Genomic DNA, 18508 nt, shown 5'->3' on the forward strand with positions numbered 1-18508 from the left:
AGTAAGTATTCAGAAAAGCAGTCAAGTTGTAGACTTAATGCTCTCAATGACAAAGACCAAACTTCAATTTGGCAACTCTGAATCTTCCACTCACCAAGCCTTAACCCTGGGTTGAATGTTTGTGTCTGCAGTGTTCAGTTTTAAGATCCTAAGTCGATTTAGAGAGAATCTTTCATCCTGGATATCTGATCAACTGGGTTGCCTTCAGCAAGAAGCCTGCCTAATTTGTTCAACCAGAATCCCCTCTTCCCTTGATGTTATCTCTATCCACTTGCTCCTTAGTCTTAAATACACACTTGTCCTTGTTCTCTTTGGAATGGAGACTGGTTCTGTACTTAGGTTTCTTTTATCCTATTATAATAGTTCCTCAATAAAATCTGTTCTTACCACTTTTATCTATTGTCCTGTTGACTTTCTTTTAACTTTCTTTAACAATAACCAACCAGATCTAACTGACATTTATGGATGATTCCACCCAACAAAAGCAAAATACAGAATCTTTTCAAGTGCACGCAGCACATTTACCAAAACAGACCCTATTCTGGTTCATCAAACAGACCTTAATACATTTCTAAGAACTGAGATCATAAAAAGTATGTTATCTCACCAAAACAGAAATAAACTAGAAATAAGTACCAAAGAGATATCTAAAAAAAACTCCAAATAATTCTAAATAACCCATAGTTCAAAAAAAAGAAAAATATTAAAATATTGTGAACTAAATAACACAATATATCAAAATTTGTGAGATGTACCTAGATCAGTTCTTTGAGGAAAATCTATAGTCAAAATATATACATACATACTGAAAAAAAGACTTTCTCTCATCAATACTTAAGATCCCATCTTTAAAAAAAAAAAGTCAAAGAAAGGAAATGGTAAAAAGCAAAAATCAGTGAAATTGGAATTGTAAAATCTACACAGAAAAATCAATGACACCCAAAGATAGATTTTTGAAAAGATCAATGAGAATTAAACTTCTTGCTAAACTGATTAAGACACAAAGAAGATATAAATTACCAATGTCAGAAAAAGAAGGATATCAAAATATCCTATGGACATTAAAATGATAAAAAGGGAACATGGGTAGTTCCCCCTTATCTGAAGGAGATATGTTAAAAGACCACCAGCAGATGAATGAAACCAGATATTACTGAACCCTGTATATATAATGTATTTTTCTATACACCCATACCTACAATAAACTTTAAAAATTTAAAAATTCATTTCTCATTTCATTGCACACACACACACAAATTTTCATAGAAAGAGATTAAGAATAATAAAAAAGAATGATTATAATAATATACTATAATAAAAGTTATTTAAAACATAAATTATTTCTGAAATTTTCCAATTAATATTTTCTAGTTGCAGTTGAACACAGATAATAGAAAGAAGGAAAGTCAGACCACAGATAAGGGGGCAGGATTGAGAGGTTGGAAAGACAATTACTGTATTACAAGTAACTTCACAGATACAAAGTTGATAATATGGATGAAAAGGAAACACACCTCAAAACAAATTACCGATCTCAAACTGTGTTTGAAAAACAAAATCTACCAATGCTAACCATATGAGATAGAAAACCAGAGCAGTGTTGCATCTATTAAACAATTTAAAAAACCTTCTCCTTCTATGTAAGAAAACGCCAGGCCCTTGAATTATAAAACTTCTTAAATCACCTTTAATTCCCTTCTTTGAAGCTCCTTTCTTTGAAGCTTCTCTCCAATCTTAGACTGTTTTCCAGGTGTGCTACAGAACTGTCCTTATTTGGATATCATTTCACTATTTTCCTGGGCTATATTTATTATTTCCTATATTCTCATCTTTCTTTAACTTCTTTATTTTCTAAAGCATAATTTAAGAAATTTGAAGTTTCCTAGATCTAAATATGTTTTTACTCTATCTCCATCCTTCAACAATTATTTCCTAGCCATGAGCTAAGTCCTGTCCTTTGAAAATTTGAAATCAGTATAACACTGTTTTAGTGGAAAATAACTGTTACCAAGAAGATTAATGCTAATGCTAATGCATTATTGTTTGTTTATTTATTTATTTATTTATTTATTTTTAATTTATTGTAGACTGTTTTTTGTTTTTTTGTTTTTTTGGTTTTTTTTACTTTTTCTCTGAAATTTTTTTAGGATTTGCTTTCTTGGTGTTAACAACTTTCACAAACATGTGCTAGTGGACAGACTTTCTTTCTTTCTAACTGAACACTTTTAAGAAGAGAAACAGAAGATTGTAGACCTAGTTTTTAATTAAAGTTATTTTGGTTGAGGTGGTATAATTTTGGCTGATGTTTTTCTGAAATTCATAAACATTTATCATTTTACAGAAACTATGACATTGAAAGAAAATAACAAGAATGTCCCCAAATGTCAAGCGAAGCTTTAAATGTGCAAAGTTTTTGATTTTGTAATCCTTCTACAAATCTGTGCAAAGGATGCAAACATACAGTGACAACAATATAAATGTAAATGCTCTTTATAATACTGAAAATTTACAAACAAATATCTAAAATTTGCACGACTATCTACCAGTACACACATGCAAGGAAATGCATAAAGAAAGATCTGAAAGAATGCATTCCAGGATCCATAGTCTCTGTAGTCACTAAAATAATATGAAAGCATATATAACTTCCAAAATAACAAAATAACAAAGGGTAAAATATATAATAATAAAAAATATAGATTAAATGACCTAATTACCAAATGCTCTAATTTAAGTGACTCAGATATCATTTCAGTAAGCAAAAGATGGCTGACACAGCATATTAAAATAGGAAAAGGAACAGATTGGAAAAGACTCAATTAACATGACAACAAAATACAACACTGAGTTCTAGATTGGGTCCTAAAACAGAAAAAGAACATTAATGGAAAAACTAGAGATAGCTAAAGTTAATAGTTTAGTGACTATATTATTCATTAAATTAACCTCTTTATTATTTAGTGCATTTATTCAACATATTCAAAATTTACACATTTGGTGAGCTGTTAACTGAATTAAGTTACAATATTTAGTGAATATTTAATGTAATATTTAATGAGACTACATATTAATTTATTTTTGATCACTATACTATGATTACACATTATGTTAGCATTAGAAGTAGGGTGATGGGTATACAGGAACTCTTTAGAGATGCTCACTGACTTAACATAGGGTTATACTCTTACAAATTCATAAGCTGAAAATATTGTATGTCAAAAATGCATTTAATACACCTAACCTACCAAACATCATAACTTAGCAACATGGTATACACTGTAGAGTACCAGCTGTTTGTCCTCATGACAGTATGATGACTGGAAGATGCAATTATCACTGCCAAGCATCACAAGAGAATATCTTACCTCTAAGAGAAGATCAAAATTCTAAATCTGAGGTACTGTTTCCACTGAATTCCTATCATTTTCATGCCATCATAAACCCTAAAAACTTAAGACAAAAAATCATAATACACAGTGTGTATTATTTTTGTAACTCTCAGTAAATCTAAAATTACTTCAAGACAAAGTTTCCTAAAAAATAAAACTAGACTTTAAAACAGAAAGCATCACTAGAGATAAAGAGGGTCTCTCAAAATTGAGAAAAAAAGTAGATTTATGAGAAAATAGATCAATCATAAAGTTGTATGCTTTGAATAACAATTTCAAAATAAATAAATCCAGGAAGAATAGCAGATCAGAAGAACCCAAAATATTGGGGCAGCTCCCTGAGAGTGCATTAAAACAATTATTCTGTGGCAGTATATTGAGGTATGAAGGCTGTTGCGGGGAGGGGGCGCGTGGGGGGGAGCAATTCAAGAGAGTTGCAACCAGGTGAATACAAGAAACATCAAGTCCTAGAACAGAAAGACAAAAAAAGGAATAGATTACAGTAGTTCTAGTTGCATGGTGCTCACTGGGGAAGGGGAAACTCACTTCCAAGGAGACAAAGAAATTCTCCCACCAAAATTAAGAAAAAGAGGAGTTACTATCCAACAAATTTACAATCTGAAGCGAAAATAAGCTCAGATAAAGAAAGCTGGGCAAGTACTGGAGAAAAGTCCCTGCTCTCCAGTAGAGATGGTGAAAATGGGAAAGTGGCAATGGCATAAAAAAGACTTTACTTCTTAAGAGGAAGACTAGATATCCCTGCTGTATACCTTTGTTTTTTATACTTTGTGCTCCATAATATTTTCTTCTTTATCTTGTTCTCAGTATACTTGCTTTTTGAATACTCAAGACCAAAGAGCCAATTAGAGTTTACTTATCACTGTTGGGTGCCCATGCTCTGAATCAATGTGGGCACAAGAGTGAGACTGTAACACAGACTTGGAAGAAGCTCCAGGAGGCAAGAGGAACAGCAGCTGCCAGTTTATAAGTCTGCAAAGCAGAAAAGAGTGAAGGGTGCTTTCATTTGAAACTGGTGGTCTGCACTCTGGGATTAGGAGTAAGGCTGATGTAGTGGAACCAGGAGAGATCAGAGTGAGGTGGAAAGTGGTGATCCTGAGACAGCCTACCACAGATCCATACCAATGACCCCATATCTAGATGTATCTGGAGGACAGACAGACATGTCCCACACATCTTCCCCCCAGCACATGAACCAAGGATCTCAGAAAGGGGTGTGTGACACAATCTGGAGAATAGGGCCTAAAGGCCCTTCCAGACTTATACGTCAATCTCCAGTCACATAACAAAATTATTTTGTTATTGCTCCTCACAGTGGGGAGATTCTAAAATTGAAAACCTGGAAAGAAATATCTCCATATTAAAAAATCTCAGCAAGAAGAAAAACACTAAATCCTTTTATGATTGTTATTGTATCAATTGTGTGATGTAAACTGATTTCTAGTATCGTCACACTTTTTGTGGGTTTTCAGAGTTCTAATTTTGTGTATCATGAAAATTAACTGGATTCTCCCTCAATACTTTCTCTTCTCCATTCCCATCCCTTTCCCCTACATCCTACTTTCTCCTCATTTTATCTTTAGTCTCCCTTCCCTCCACCTACTTTTTTTTTCCTTTCCCTGTTCCTATTTTATCTTTTAATCACTTTTTCAAATTCATTTAGTATACTATCATTCATGTTCAATCTTTTCAGCCTATAATACATTACTACTCACCCACTTTTCCCCTTGCTTAACAGAGTAGTAGAGATCATGAGTAATAACTTTTAATGGTATATGTTGAGGGCACAGTGCCACCCTCCACCACTCCCCAATAATGAATGCAGCTACCTCCATCTTGGGACACCACCACCACTGCTGCCACCACCAACACCAATACCATCTTGAGTCTCAGCACCCTATGTTTTGGGACACTGGCTGGTGTCTGGAGGTCCAGTGTTGGGGTGCCTGCAGGTTTGCCACCACTGCCATCTCAGGACATGGCCACCTCCCTTTGGGGACACTGACCAGGGCCTGGAGGTCCATTATTGAGATCTGTATGTTTGGTTACACCTGAGGTATTATTTCTGGGTGTGCTAGTAGCCACCATCTTGCTGCAGAGGAAAGAGAAAACTGGGCTCACCCCAGCTCAATGGGTCCTGAAGCTCATGGGGACAGTTAGGGCTGGTTATAGTGAGTCAGAAGGTAGGAAGAGGGTATGAGGGCATTTTTCTCTCAGTTTGCCCAGTCAGACTATCTGGCAACCACTGGGTTCCTGGAGCCCACTCGGGCCCCAGCACCAGCCTGGACCCTGACTCCATCCCTAGTCCAGCATCCACTAATCTCCTTGTTCTGCCAGATCCAACGTAAGTCCAATATCAGTCTGGCACCCAATAGAGCCCTCCAGCTCCCTGATCCCCAACCTAGCCACCAACCTGGCCCAGTACTCACATTTACAAAGCCAACCTATAGCTCTCAGCACCTGTTCCTGATATGCCCAATGTAGAATAGCTCTCCATGACAGGTGCACAGGTCCCAGCTCTCAGCCCTCAGGACTGCCTGGGAAAGAAGTGCCAACCAATAGAAGCTATTTGGTTTAAGGTTGTGTATTGTTTGCATTGGGTGCTGTTAATATTGACCTCCCCCTTAAACATGATGTACTAGAAACCTTTAAGGACACTGTAAGTCTACAGGGAAGAAACTATACTACCTCAGATCCACACTGCTAGATGAGAAGACACACAAACAACATGAAAAATCAAGGGAACAAAGTTCCCCCAATAAACCAAAATGCTCCAATAATAGATTCCATTGACAGCACAGTAGAAGAAATGTCAGAGAAAAAGTAAAGAATGTATATAGTGAAAATGAAGGCGTGAAATCAGAGATAAATTTCAGGAAATAAAAGATCACTTCAATAAAGAGACAGAGATTATGAAAAGAAAGCCAGAATTCACGACTACTAAGCAACATTATAGAAAATACTTAAAGAAATCATACACACAGAAGACATTAGAAACAAACACCTGAACTCAGGAAAGGATCTCATTAAAAGAATACTTTTTAATCAAATGAGAATTAGGGACAAACTGAACATGAGAAAAAGATCAAAATGGAAGTAAATATAATAATAATTATTCTCTTTATAATAACAAACATCTTTCTATAACAATGAATATAAATGGTCTCAACTCTTCAATTAAAAGACATATTGTGGCAGATTGGACTTAAAAACAAGATCCAACTATACATTGTCTGTAAGAGACACAGCTCAGGCAAAGAAATCCACATGTTGAAAATGAAAGGGTAAAAAATGATATTCATGCAAATGGACTCCAAAAGCAAGCAGGAGTAGCTATTCTCATATCTAATATTTTACTCAGTTTCTTTGTTGCTGTGACAAAAAGAACTGATAAGAACAATTTTAAGGCAGGAAATTTTATTTGGTGCTCACATTTGTGGAGGTGTCAGTCCATAGATGGCCAACTCTGTTGCTCTCAGCCTGCAATGACACACAAAATCAATGGTGGAAAGGTGTTAAGCAGAGCAGTTTATCACATGGCAAAGAGGAAGAACAGAGAGATCTCCTCTCACCAGGGGAAAAAAAAATATGCCCCAAGGGCACCATTCCCAGTGACCTAACTCCTCCAGACACACCCCACCTGTCTACATTCACCACTCAGCGAATCTATTCAAGTGGATTAATGTAGTTATTAGGGCAAAACCTATATAACCCAATCATTTCACCTCCAAACTTGCCTGCATTGTCTTACACATGAACTTTTGAGAGACATCTTAGCCAAAATTTACCAGAAAACAAAAAAGTTCACTACATTCTAGCAAAGAGAAAAATCCAAAAAGAAGATAAAATAGTAAATATTTATGCCCAAGCATCAATGCATCTAATTAAAATTTTAAAAAAGGAAACAAAACAATAGCAACAACAACAACAAACACACATACACACAAAAAGCACTTCTCAAAGGTTCAGACAAGCTGAGCACAGTGGTGTACACTGGTAATGCCAGTGGCTCAGGGGGCCAAGGCAGGAAAACTGCAAGCTCAAGGTCAGTCTCAGCAACTTAGTGAGGGCCTAGGCAATTTGGCGAGACCCTGTCTCTAAATGAAATACAAAAAAGGGTTCAAACCCCAATGCAAAAAAAAAAGTTCAGATAGGTAACAATACAATAATACTGGGGTGATTTCAACACACCCCTCTCACCATAGATAGGTCACTGAAACATAAAATCAGTAAAAAATATCGGATCTAAAAAATCAAATGGATCTAAAATCTGAAAGACTGGGCTAGGTTGTAGTTCAGTGGCAGAATGCTTACCCAGCACATGTGAGGCACTGGGTTTGGTCCTCAGCACCACATAAAAAAATAAATAAACAAATAAATAAATAAATAAAGGTATTGTGTCCATCTACAACTAAGAAGAATATTTTTAAAAATAAAGCCTAAAAGACATCTATAGAATTATTTCATTCCAAAACAGCCGAATTCACTTTCTTCTTAGCTGCTTATGGAACATTTTCCAAATCCAATATATTGTAGGTCACAAATTAAGTCTTAGTAAATATAAAAAGAGAAATTGATGTAATCCCTTGCAAAATTATCAGGTAATAATGAAATGAAATTAGAAGTCAACAGCAAGGAAAATCATGGAAACTACACACATACATAGAAACTGAACATACATTTCTGAACAATGAATGAGTCACAGAAGAAATCAGGGGGAAAAGTAAGGAATTCTTTGAAACTAATAAGAACAGAGATACAACATACCAGAATCTCTGGGACACTATGTAGGCAGTTCTAAGAGGAAAGTTTACATATATAAGTAGATACAAGAAGAAACCATTCTGAAGCCAGGAGTAGGAAGGATTAATTAAGATGAGCACTTGAATTAACTAAATAAAAGAATTAAAACATAAAAGGTCAAAGTAACAAAGAATTGGTTCTTTGAACAGATAAACAAGATTGATAAACTCATAGCTAAAAATAACCAAAACAAAGAGAAGACCCAAATTAATAAAATTAGACATGAAAAAAGCAAATATCACTGAAATCTATCAAAAACTATTTTGAAAACTTAAATTCCAATGCATTGGAAAATCTAGAAGAAACAGAAAAATTTACAAACACATACAACTTACCAAAATTGAACCCAGTACATACTGAAAATCTAAAAAGAACAATATCAATTTAGGATTAAAGCATTAATAAAAAGCCTTCCAACAATGATAAGCTCAGGACCAGAGGAATTCTTAGCTGAATTTTTTCAGAAATTTAAAGAATTAATGCCGATGCTCCTAACTTATTCAATGAAATGAAAAGCAGGGCAAGGGAGAGCACTTCCAAGTTCATTCTATGAAGGCAGTATTACCCAAACACCAAACAGATAAGGATCATCAAGGAAAGAAAACGACAGAACAATAATTTTGAAACACAGATATAAAAATGCTTTAAAAATTAGCAAATTATATTCAAAAACACATTAAGATTGTACAGCATGATCAGGATGATTTTGTTACTGGGATGCAAGGACAGGCTGAATACACAAATCAATAAATGTTACTCACCATATATATAGAATTGAGGACAAAAATCACATGATCGTCTCAGTAGATACAGAAAAGCCTTCGACAAAATTTAATACCATTCAGGAAAAAACACAGAAGAAACTAGCGACAGAAGGATATATATTTATGACAAACCCAAAGCCAAATCCACAGTGAATGGGAAAAGCTGAAAGCATTTCACCTAAAATCAGGAACCAGAGAAGGATGAGCACTCTCACAAGTCCTACTCAATAGAGTACTTGAAATTTTAGCAAGAGCAGTTAAGCAAAAGAAGGAAATAAAGGGATACAAATAGAAAAGGAAGAAGTCAAATTATTACTATTTGCAGATGAAATTCTTTACTTACAAGATTCCAAAAACTTCACTAGTAGATGTCAAACACTGACAAATTCAGAAAAATAAGAGGATACAAAATCAATACACAAAAACAGTAGTTTTTCTACACACAAATAATGAATCTGCTGACAATCACGACATCAGGAAAACAATTCCACTCATAATAGCCTCAAAATAAATAAATAAATAAAATAGCTGGGAATAAATCTAACCAAGGAGATGAAAGACATCTACAATAAAAATTCTAGAACATTGAAGAAACTGAAGACGACACTAGGGGATAGAAAGACATTCCGTGTTCATGGATATGGAGAATTAATAGTTAAAATGGCCATATTACCAAACCTGATCTATATATTTAATGTAATCCCCATCAAAATACCAATGACATTCTTCACATAACTAAAAAATCAGTCCAAATATTCATACAGAAAAATAAAAGACCCAGAACATCCAAAACAATTCTAAGCTAACAGATAGATGCTAGAGGCACCACAATACCTCATTTTAAATTGTGCTACAAAGCTATAGTAACAAAAACACCACAATACTGACGTAAAACAGACATATAGACCAATGTAATATAATAAAAGAAACAGACAGGAATGCACATGATCTTTGACAAAGACACAAAAAAATATACATTGGAGAAAAGAGAGCCTTTTAAACAAAAAGTCTCAGTGCTGTGAAAACCAGATATCCATATGTAGAAGAATGAAACTGGGCCTAATTCTCACCCTGTACAAAGTCAACTCAAAATTCTAAGACATAGGAATTAGACCAGAAACTCTGCAACTGCTAGAAAAAAACAAAGAGTCAACACTCCAACATACAGGTTCAGGCAATAACTTCCAAAATAGGACTCCAAAAATTAATAAAGGGCATGTCATCAAATTCAAAAGCTTCTACACAGCAAAGGAAATAAGAGAATGAAGAGAGCCAACTGAATGGGAGAAAATCTTTGCCAGGTACTCTTCTGACAGAGGATTAAAATCCAAAATATTTAAAGTGTTCACAAAACTTAACACCAACAAAACAAATAACCCAACCAATCCATGGAGAAATGAACTAAACAGCTATTTCTCAAAAGAAGAAATATACAACCACGTGCAGTGGCACACAACTATAATTCCAGCAGCTCAGGAGGCTGAGGTAAGAGGAACGAAGTCAACCTTGGCAAAAGCAAGGTGCTAAGCAACTCAGTGAGAATCTGTATCTAAATAAAATACATATATAAAGAACTCAAAAAACTCTACACCAAGAATACAAGTAACCCAATCAACAAATGGGTTAAGGAAATTAACAGACACTTCACAGAAGAAGACGTACAAGCAATCAACAGATATATGAAAAAATGTTCAGTATCTCTAGTAATAAGAGAAATGCAAATCAGGATTCCATTTCACCCCAATTAGAATGGCGATTATCAAGAATACAAGCAACAACAGGTGTTGGCAAGGATGTGGGGAAAAAGGTACACTCACACGTTGCTGGTGGTGTTGCAAATTAGTGCAGCCACTCTAGAAAGTAGTGTGGAGATTCCTTAGAAAATTTGGACTGGAACCATCATTTGACCCAGTTATCTCATTCCTTGGCCTATACCCAAAGGACTTAAAACCAGTGATGCAGCCACATCAATGTTCACAGCTACTCAATTCACATAGCCAGATTGTGGAACCAACCTAGATGCCCTTCAATTGATGAATGGACACAATGGAATATTACTCAGCCATAAAAAATAATAAAATTATGGCATTTGCAGGCAAATGGATGAAACTGAAGAATATCATGCTAAGTCAGATAAGCATGATGATACATAATGGGGGGTGGGAGGGAGGCAAGAATGGAGGAAGGAGGGACTGTATAGAGGCAAAAGAGGGGTGGGAAGGGTTGCCAGGAAGGATAAAAATAACAGAATGAATCAAACACCATTACAATATATAAATGTATGATTACACAAATGGTACGCCTCTACTTCATGTACAACCAGAGAAACAAGTTGTACCCCATTTGTTTACAATTTAAAAAAAATGAAATGATGTACCTCATTTGTGTACAATAAATCAAAATGCAGTCTGTAAAAAATAAAAAGATAAATAATTAAAATAAAATAAAATACAAAATAGGGTTGCAGATGTGGCTCAGTGGCCAAGTACCCCTGAGTTCAATCCCTGGTACTTAAAAAAATTTTTAAAAATGTACAAATGGCCCACAAACATGAAAAATGTTCAATGTTTTTAGCTATCAGGGAAATTCAACTACAGAGATTTTATTTCACTCCAATTAGAATGGCAATCAGCAATAATACAAATAGTAATAAATGATGGCAAGAATGCAGGGGAAGAAGAACACTTATACATTGTTGGTGGGCTTGTAAATTAGTATAACTACAATGGAAATCAGTATGGAGGTTCCTCAAAAGACTAGGAATAGACCCACCACATGCCCCAGGTATACCAGTTCTCAGTATTTATTTTAAAGAATTAAAGTCAGAATACAATAGCACGAAATCCATAACCATGTTTATGGCAGCACAATCCACAACAACCAAGCTATGGAACCAGCTTAGATGTCCACTAATGGATGAATATATAAAGAAAATGTAGTATATATACAAAATGGAGTTTTGGTCATTAAAAAGAAGGAAATTATGTCATCTGTAGGGAAATGGATGGAATTAAAGAACATCCTATTAAATGAAATAGGCCAGACTCAGAAAGTAGAGTCCTATGTTGTTGTAGTCAGCTCTTTCACTGCTGAGACTAAAATATCTGACCAGAACAATTTTAGGGGAGTAAAAGTTTACTTGGAGGCTCCCAGTTTCAGAGGTCTCAGTCCACAGATAGTGGCTCCATTCCTTGGTGCTCAAGTTGAAGCTGAACATCATAAAGGAGTGTATGGCAGATGGAAGCTGCTCACATGATGATCAGAAAGCAGAGAGAGAGACTATTTACCACATACAAAATATATACCCCCAAAGCCATGCCCCTAATGCCCAACTTCCTCCAGTCACACCCCACCTCTCTTCAATTACCATTCAATTAATGGTAATCCCTCAGGGATTAATTCACTGGTTAGATTAAGGATATAGCCCAATCATTTCTCCTTCAAACCTTCTTACATTGTCATATATTAGAGCATTTAGGGGGACACCTCATATTCAAACTATAACATAGAGAAAAAGTGGGGGAAAGTGATCACATGAAAAAAGAAGGGAAACTAGAATAGAGGAAAGAGGAGGGGAGGGAAAGGGGATATGAAACTGACCAAATTGTTATGTGCATATATGAACTATATCACAGTGAATTCCACTATTATGTATGAATATGTGTTGGTCAGCTTTTTGTTGCTGTGATCAATATGACTAACTGGGATAACTTAAAAGAGGGGAAATTTATTTTGGCTAACAATTACAGAGATTTAGTACATGGTTGGCTGACTCCATTGCTCTTGGACCAAGGTGAGAGAGAACATCATAGAGGAAGGGCATGGTAGAAAGAAACTGCTCAAGACTCGGTTGCCAGGAAGCAGAGAGAAAGGGGGAAGGTGATGCAGGGAAGAACCCTTCCAGGGCACTGATCCCATTGACCCACCACCTCTAGCCACGCCCCACCTGTGTATAGTTACCACCCAGTTACTTAATTTAAACTAGGATAGACTAATTAGGTTACAGCCATCATAATCCAGTTATTTTACCTCTGAAATATTCCTGCATTTCAGGAGCTTTTGGGGGAAACCTCAGATTCAAACTAGAACAAATTATAATACACCAATAAAAAATTAAATAATAAATAGTTGACAGAAATAGAACTCCACAATTAAAAAGGGAGCACTAACACATAAAAGCATTCCACCAATTACCATAACAAGCACATACAGATACATACACAGAAATCATTAAGGGAAAAGATTTTAACAACAGCATTAACAAACTTTACTGAGTAGACACATACAAAGCATCACATCCATCAAATTCACACACACACACACACACACACACACACACACACAAAGAGCATTTTAAAAAAATACACAAGGCAAGCACTACAAGTTCCAATGATCATTCAATTCTAAACACTGATGGTGGTTACACAGAGGCTCACTTTTCACTTACTCATTGAACTGTCCATATATCTTTTACTTCACATGAACTATATTTCACAATAATTTTTTTAAATGCTAGACCATTTATGTACATACTCATGTATTTTTTTTTTCAGGTTTTCAAAACGTGTTCCACAGAAACAAGATCTTCAAGAAAAAAAGATGAAGAAGTCAGTATGCTTCAACAGGAAGCAATAAGGCAAGATTCAAGATTCAAAATTTCATTAAAATGAACCCTGATGTATTCCAGTAGCTTCCAAAACTTAAACCAGGCATACTGAAAGCAATTCTCAAAATAATATTTGTACATAATCAAATCATCCTAGTGCAGAACTGCAAATAGCAAGAGTATGCTATCTGCCTGTATACAACTGAAATAGTACAAATCTAAATTAAAAATACTTTCAGTACTGACAATATCAGAACCAGAGGTGCTTATGCCAACTGCCAAAAGCAGTTCTATGGTAAATTTATCCCATTAGCCATCCATTTTAGTCAAACACCAAACCAACCAATGATTCAGAGTAATCATTTGTGTTACCAATTTAGAGATAAAACAAATACCTATCAATTAAACTTTATAAATAGGGGATTTATAGTTAAATGGTAAAAATGTAATATTTCAGGATATAAAAATAATGAATTCTCAAATATATTTAAAGTGATACATGCCAGGTGTGGTAGCTAGTGCACATAGTCCTAGCTACTTGGGAGGTTAAGGCAGAATTGTTTAAGCCCAGTTGTTTTCCAGGTTGGGTAACAAAGAGAGCCCTACCTCAAAAACAAAAACAAAAAACAAAACCTAAATGGATTAAAACCATGGTCTTAAAAACATCAAGATGAACTATTTAATTAGAATTTTTCTGAAATTAGTAAGAGTAGTACATTAGTTATCCATTGCTGACTAACACATTATAATCTCACCCAGAATTCTATGTAGGAAAAGTTTAAGGAATGCAATTCCTTGGTGGTAGAAGACAGAGACTATCTTAAATCTGCATATGTTTAACAATCAAGGAAAACTGGCTTGTAATTCCAGCAGTTCAGGAGGCTGAGACAGGAAGATCACAAGTTCAAGGCCAGCCTCAGCAATTAAGGGAGACCCTAAGCATCTCAGTAAGATCTCCCTTTTGCTGGGGATATAGCTCAGTGGTAAAATACCTCTGGGTTATACATCCAGAATGTGCCCTCCCCCAAAAAAGGAAGAGACACTCGTTTATCCACTCGTTTATCCAAGAAAGCATAACATTGACAGTGATTATCCCCAAGTCTCTCATTATTTTTAGCATATGTCTAAATATATACTAAATTCACTTTTATAAGCCACCTAAAAATACAAAAATGTTAGCTAAAAATATTAACTTTGATAGTATTCAAAAAAAAATGTTTGGTGGTACTGAGTAAAAGGGAGGGTGTTCAGGTTAAGAGGGGAGATGTATTTAAGGAAGAGAAGACCTTCATCCTGGGCTGGGTGAGTGTCACAGATGGAACTTCAGGGACCAAGCCTTTGACTATTGCTACTCCTATCATGAATACATTCAATCACGTGGAAAAAGTCTAATTGAGCCATCTCAAGATGAGCAAGATCTAACTCAAAATATTGCCGAAATAATTAATAATTTTACTCAAAGTGTCCCAAGCTATTTGGATATCATTTCTTTTTCTAGTCTTTTCTCAATATCAAAGAAAGAGTTTATCTCCTTTTTCAGTTTTTACTTCTCTTTTGTTCTTCAGATTTACAGCAACAGAAGAAAGTAGGGGTATAAGAAAGTTCAGAAAAGTCTCAAAATAGCCTCTCTAGAAATCAAACTGGAAAAGCAAAGATTGTTTATACACTTTAAATTCAACTCCAAAATACTGAAGCACATGTTGCTTAATATTATTATGTATCTTTACTTGTCCAATATTGCTCATCTCAGCTATTGATTTCACCAACAATCAAGAGGCAAGGGGTTGAACACAATCTTTTAATAGAGCAGGGAGTCACTGAGGCCTAAAGCCCAAATCCAGCCCACATAACTATGCTAAAGTAATTAATTAGGAGGCCATTAGGTTATGATGGCTCTAGAGCCTTGTTCCTGTATAAGGAAAATCAAACCCAATTCAATATAAGCAGGAAAATAAAGTTTAAGCTTGACCAATTGGAACTTACCAACTAAGCAGTAGTGGCACACATCTATACTCCCAGCTACTGAGGAAGCTGAGGTATGAGGACTGCAAGTTCAAGACAAGCCTGGGTACCTTGGTGAGTCACTGTGTGAAAATAAAATTTTAAGGGATGGGGATGTCACTCAGTGACAGAGTATTTGTATAGCATGCACAAGGTTCAATCCACAGTATAAAAAAAAAAAAAAGAAAGAAAAGAGGGAAAAAAACTAAAACTAACCTCTTACTAGAGACTTTCTACTTTAACCAATCAAATATTCTTGTATGCCCTTTGTGCCCTTTGCTTAACCACTTCAAATGTGCTACATTCCCATTCATGAATTCCTGAAAGCTCAAGCAGACTAGAATTTTAGCATGCCTATGTTTATCTTTTAACTGTTTTTGTTCAGTCTGTGAGTTAGGAATCGTTTTTATATTTTTAAAGGGTTGGAAAGGAAGGAAGGGAGGGAGGCATAAAAGGAGACAGAGAAAGAAAAAAAGAATGAAGATAAAGAATATGCAACAGAGACCATTTGGTGACTGCAAAACCTAAAACTAAACCAAGAGTCCTAGCTTTGCATGGTACTATACTAACTGAAACTCCAAAGTGAGGACTCCTATATTTAAAATCTTGCCGTTTGCAGAAATAGAGAATATGCAAATGACTAATAAATACATGAAGAGATGTGCAATAATTTTAGGTCATTAGGAAAATTAGCAGGAAACCCCAAAGTAATATCAATATGTAACTATCACAATGTCTAAAATGAAAGATAATGTGAAGTGTTACAAATATTTGGGGGCAAAAGAATACTCATACATTGCTAATGGGAATGTAAATTAACACAGTTTGAAACACTTTTGGATGGAGTATTCCATAAACACACATCTGCATAGCCTATAACATAGCCATTTTACTAGTAAGTATATACCCAATAGAAATGTATACATAAATTCACCAAAATACTTATAAAATATCATAGCAACCCTATTGTTAGTAACCTAAAACTGAGTGTAATAATATACAATATGAAAATGAAAAAACTGCTATATAACCCATATAAATCTCACAAATACAAAATTGAGCTGAAGTCAGACTCAGAAGACTCTATACTGTATGAATTTTTTAATATAAAGTCAATAATAGCTGAAACTCAATAATGTTAGAAGTTGAGATAATGGTTACCTTTGCTCAGCTGGAACCACAAAGTGGGGCTTCTGGGATGCAAGTACTGTAATATTCTTTCTTGATCTAGGTACTGGAGACAGGGGTATGTACACTCTGAAAAATCAATGAGTTGTACAAATATGATTTAAACACTTCTATACTTATCATACTTTTAAAAATAACACAGAGATTTCTATGAACTATATGCCTTTGAAGGAAAATTGTGTACATCTCCCATTCCCTTTTCTGATTTGCCATCGTTATCTCTCTCCAATAAGACAATTTCTAATACTTCACATAGAAAAAGTAGCTTTGTTTTAATTTTATTAGTATATTATTGTATATGAAACCCCATGATCATGTAACTGTCACATTAGGTTAGTGCCATCCCAGACCCCAAGAAGAAACTTTACAAAGAACAACTTGTGATAGTGTGTTAAAGTTATATGGGAAAGAAAAAAGAATCGCCTTGAAATGCAGTTTTGTTTGACCTCTTGTTTTGGCTTACCTTTGTCTACGGCTGTGATTCAACCTCCATAAAATGCACAAAGGAGCTTTTGAAAAAGTCTGTTCTTGAGGAAAGATGTTTCATTCCACCATCCTTGTCCAATCATAAGTCTATCATGTGTTTATCCGATTTCTTTTATCCACAAAGCTATTAAAGTATTTGGCAAATACTGTCCACTAGTGTCACCTTCCAGTCAGAGAAATGTGGGCCCTCGAACGTCGTGAACCTAAGGAACTCTAACAGTATCTTTGTACAGCGTGGCTCCGCGCACTTAAAGCAGCACCGGATTGTATTCTTACTCACACTTAAAATTGTGAGAAGCAAAATATAAAACGATTCAAGTTCCTCTCAAGGGCGCACAGTAGATCAGAGGCTGCACCAGGACTAGAACCCTTTAACTCCCTGGGACTTAAGGGAAAAGCAAACAAGAAAACCTACACTTTTGAATAAATGCTTAGCTGCTGAAGTCCTGTCATAGCAAAGAAAGAGTTGTCTGTCACCTGAGAGTCGCAGAACGCTGACCTCTGAGGGTGCCCCATCACTCCTGGGCGCATGGGGCCGGCCTTCACTGGATGCGGATTCCGCGCAGCCCCTTCTGCTTCTCCAAGGAGGCTGCGGCCGGAAATTCCAAGCCGGGTTTCTGCCCACCCCGATCCTTCTTCAGTCGCCCAAACCTCCCGCCACCCGGTTTACCTGGGATGCGCCAGGCATCACTCCAGGAGCCGACTGGGAGCACTCTCTCAGAGTTTCTCAGGCCGGATGCGCAACCACGGCGACAGTCAACGCCGCGGGCTCCGAGGCTCGGCCCTAGTGCGCTCGCCCCCAAACGATCCAGCGGGGCGGGGCGCAGGAGTCAGGGACAGCTAGCCAGCAGCACGCCGCTCGCGAGGGCCCACGGAGACCGAGGCGGCGCGCACCGGGCATGCGCGGGACGGTCCGCCGGGGCGTGGGGCGGGGCCTCTGTCCAAGCGAGAGATCCTGGCAAGTCCTCTCAGGAGTCGCGAGAGGGCGGAAGGCGGGGAGCTGTGGTTGTGGGGTGCGAGACCGCGGGTGCGTTTCAGAAGAGCGAAATACTGTCCCGACCAAACCTAAACTGGTTGGAGGAAGGAAGGAAACGCGGCATGTGGGCTCAGCCTAAGCGTTGGGGAGTCTTAGGGAGACTTGGCGGGACTGTGTGGGTGTGTGTGTGTTACTTGAGGGGAGCGTGAGTGTGGGAATAGCGGGTGTGGTGGAGGTGACGGGCCTGTTGCGAAGTGAAGGTCGAGTGGAAAGGGCT

At 36.5% G+C, this 18508-nt stretch overlaps 1 protein-coding gene across 15 annotated transcripts in view; it reads right to left on the reverse strand.

Annotated features, from left to right (window-relative positions):
• MIPOL1 (mirror-image polydactyly 1) overlaps positions 1–18137 on the reverse strand; it is a 326832-nt gene extending 308695 nt beyond the window's left edge. For 5 of the 15 annotated variants that reach the window (XR_013760621.1, XM_079120135.1, XM_079120143.1 and 2 more), the window contains exons 1-3: positions 17926–18137; positions 16743–16838; positions 15564–15664 (exon numbers count right to left, since the gene is read on the reverse strand). The gene's annotated coding sequence lies outside the window, so the exon portion shown is untranslated. Of the gene's footprint in view, positions 1–5836; positions 5945–6839; positions 6888–15563; positions 15665–16742; positions 16839–17925 lie in introns of all 15 variants that reach the window. The other 10 variants (XM_079120142.1, XM_079120133.1, XM_079120137.1 and 7 more) reach the window with 6 other exon arrangements.
• Positions 18138–18508: the final 371 nt, after the last annotated feature.

This window comes from Sciurus vulgaris, assembly GCF_902686455.1.
Source record: "Sciurus vulgaris genome assembly, chromosome: 2".
Lineage (NCBI taxonomy): Eukaryota > Metazoa > Chordata > Mammalia > Rodentia > Sciuridae > Sciurus > Sciurus vulgaris.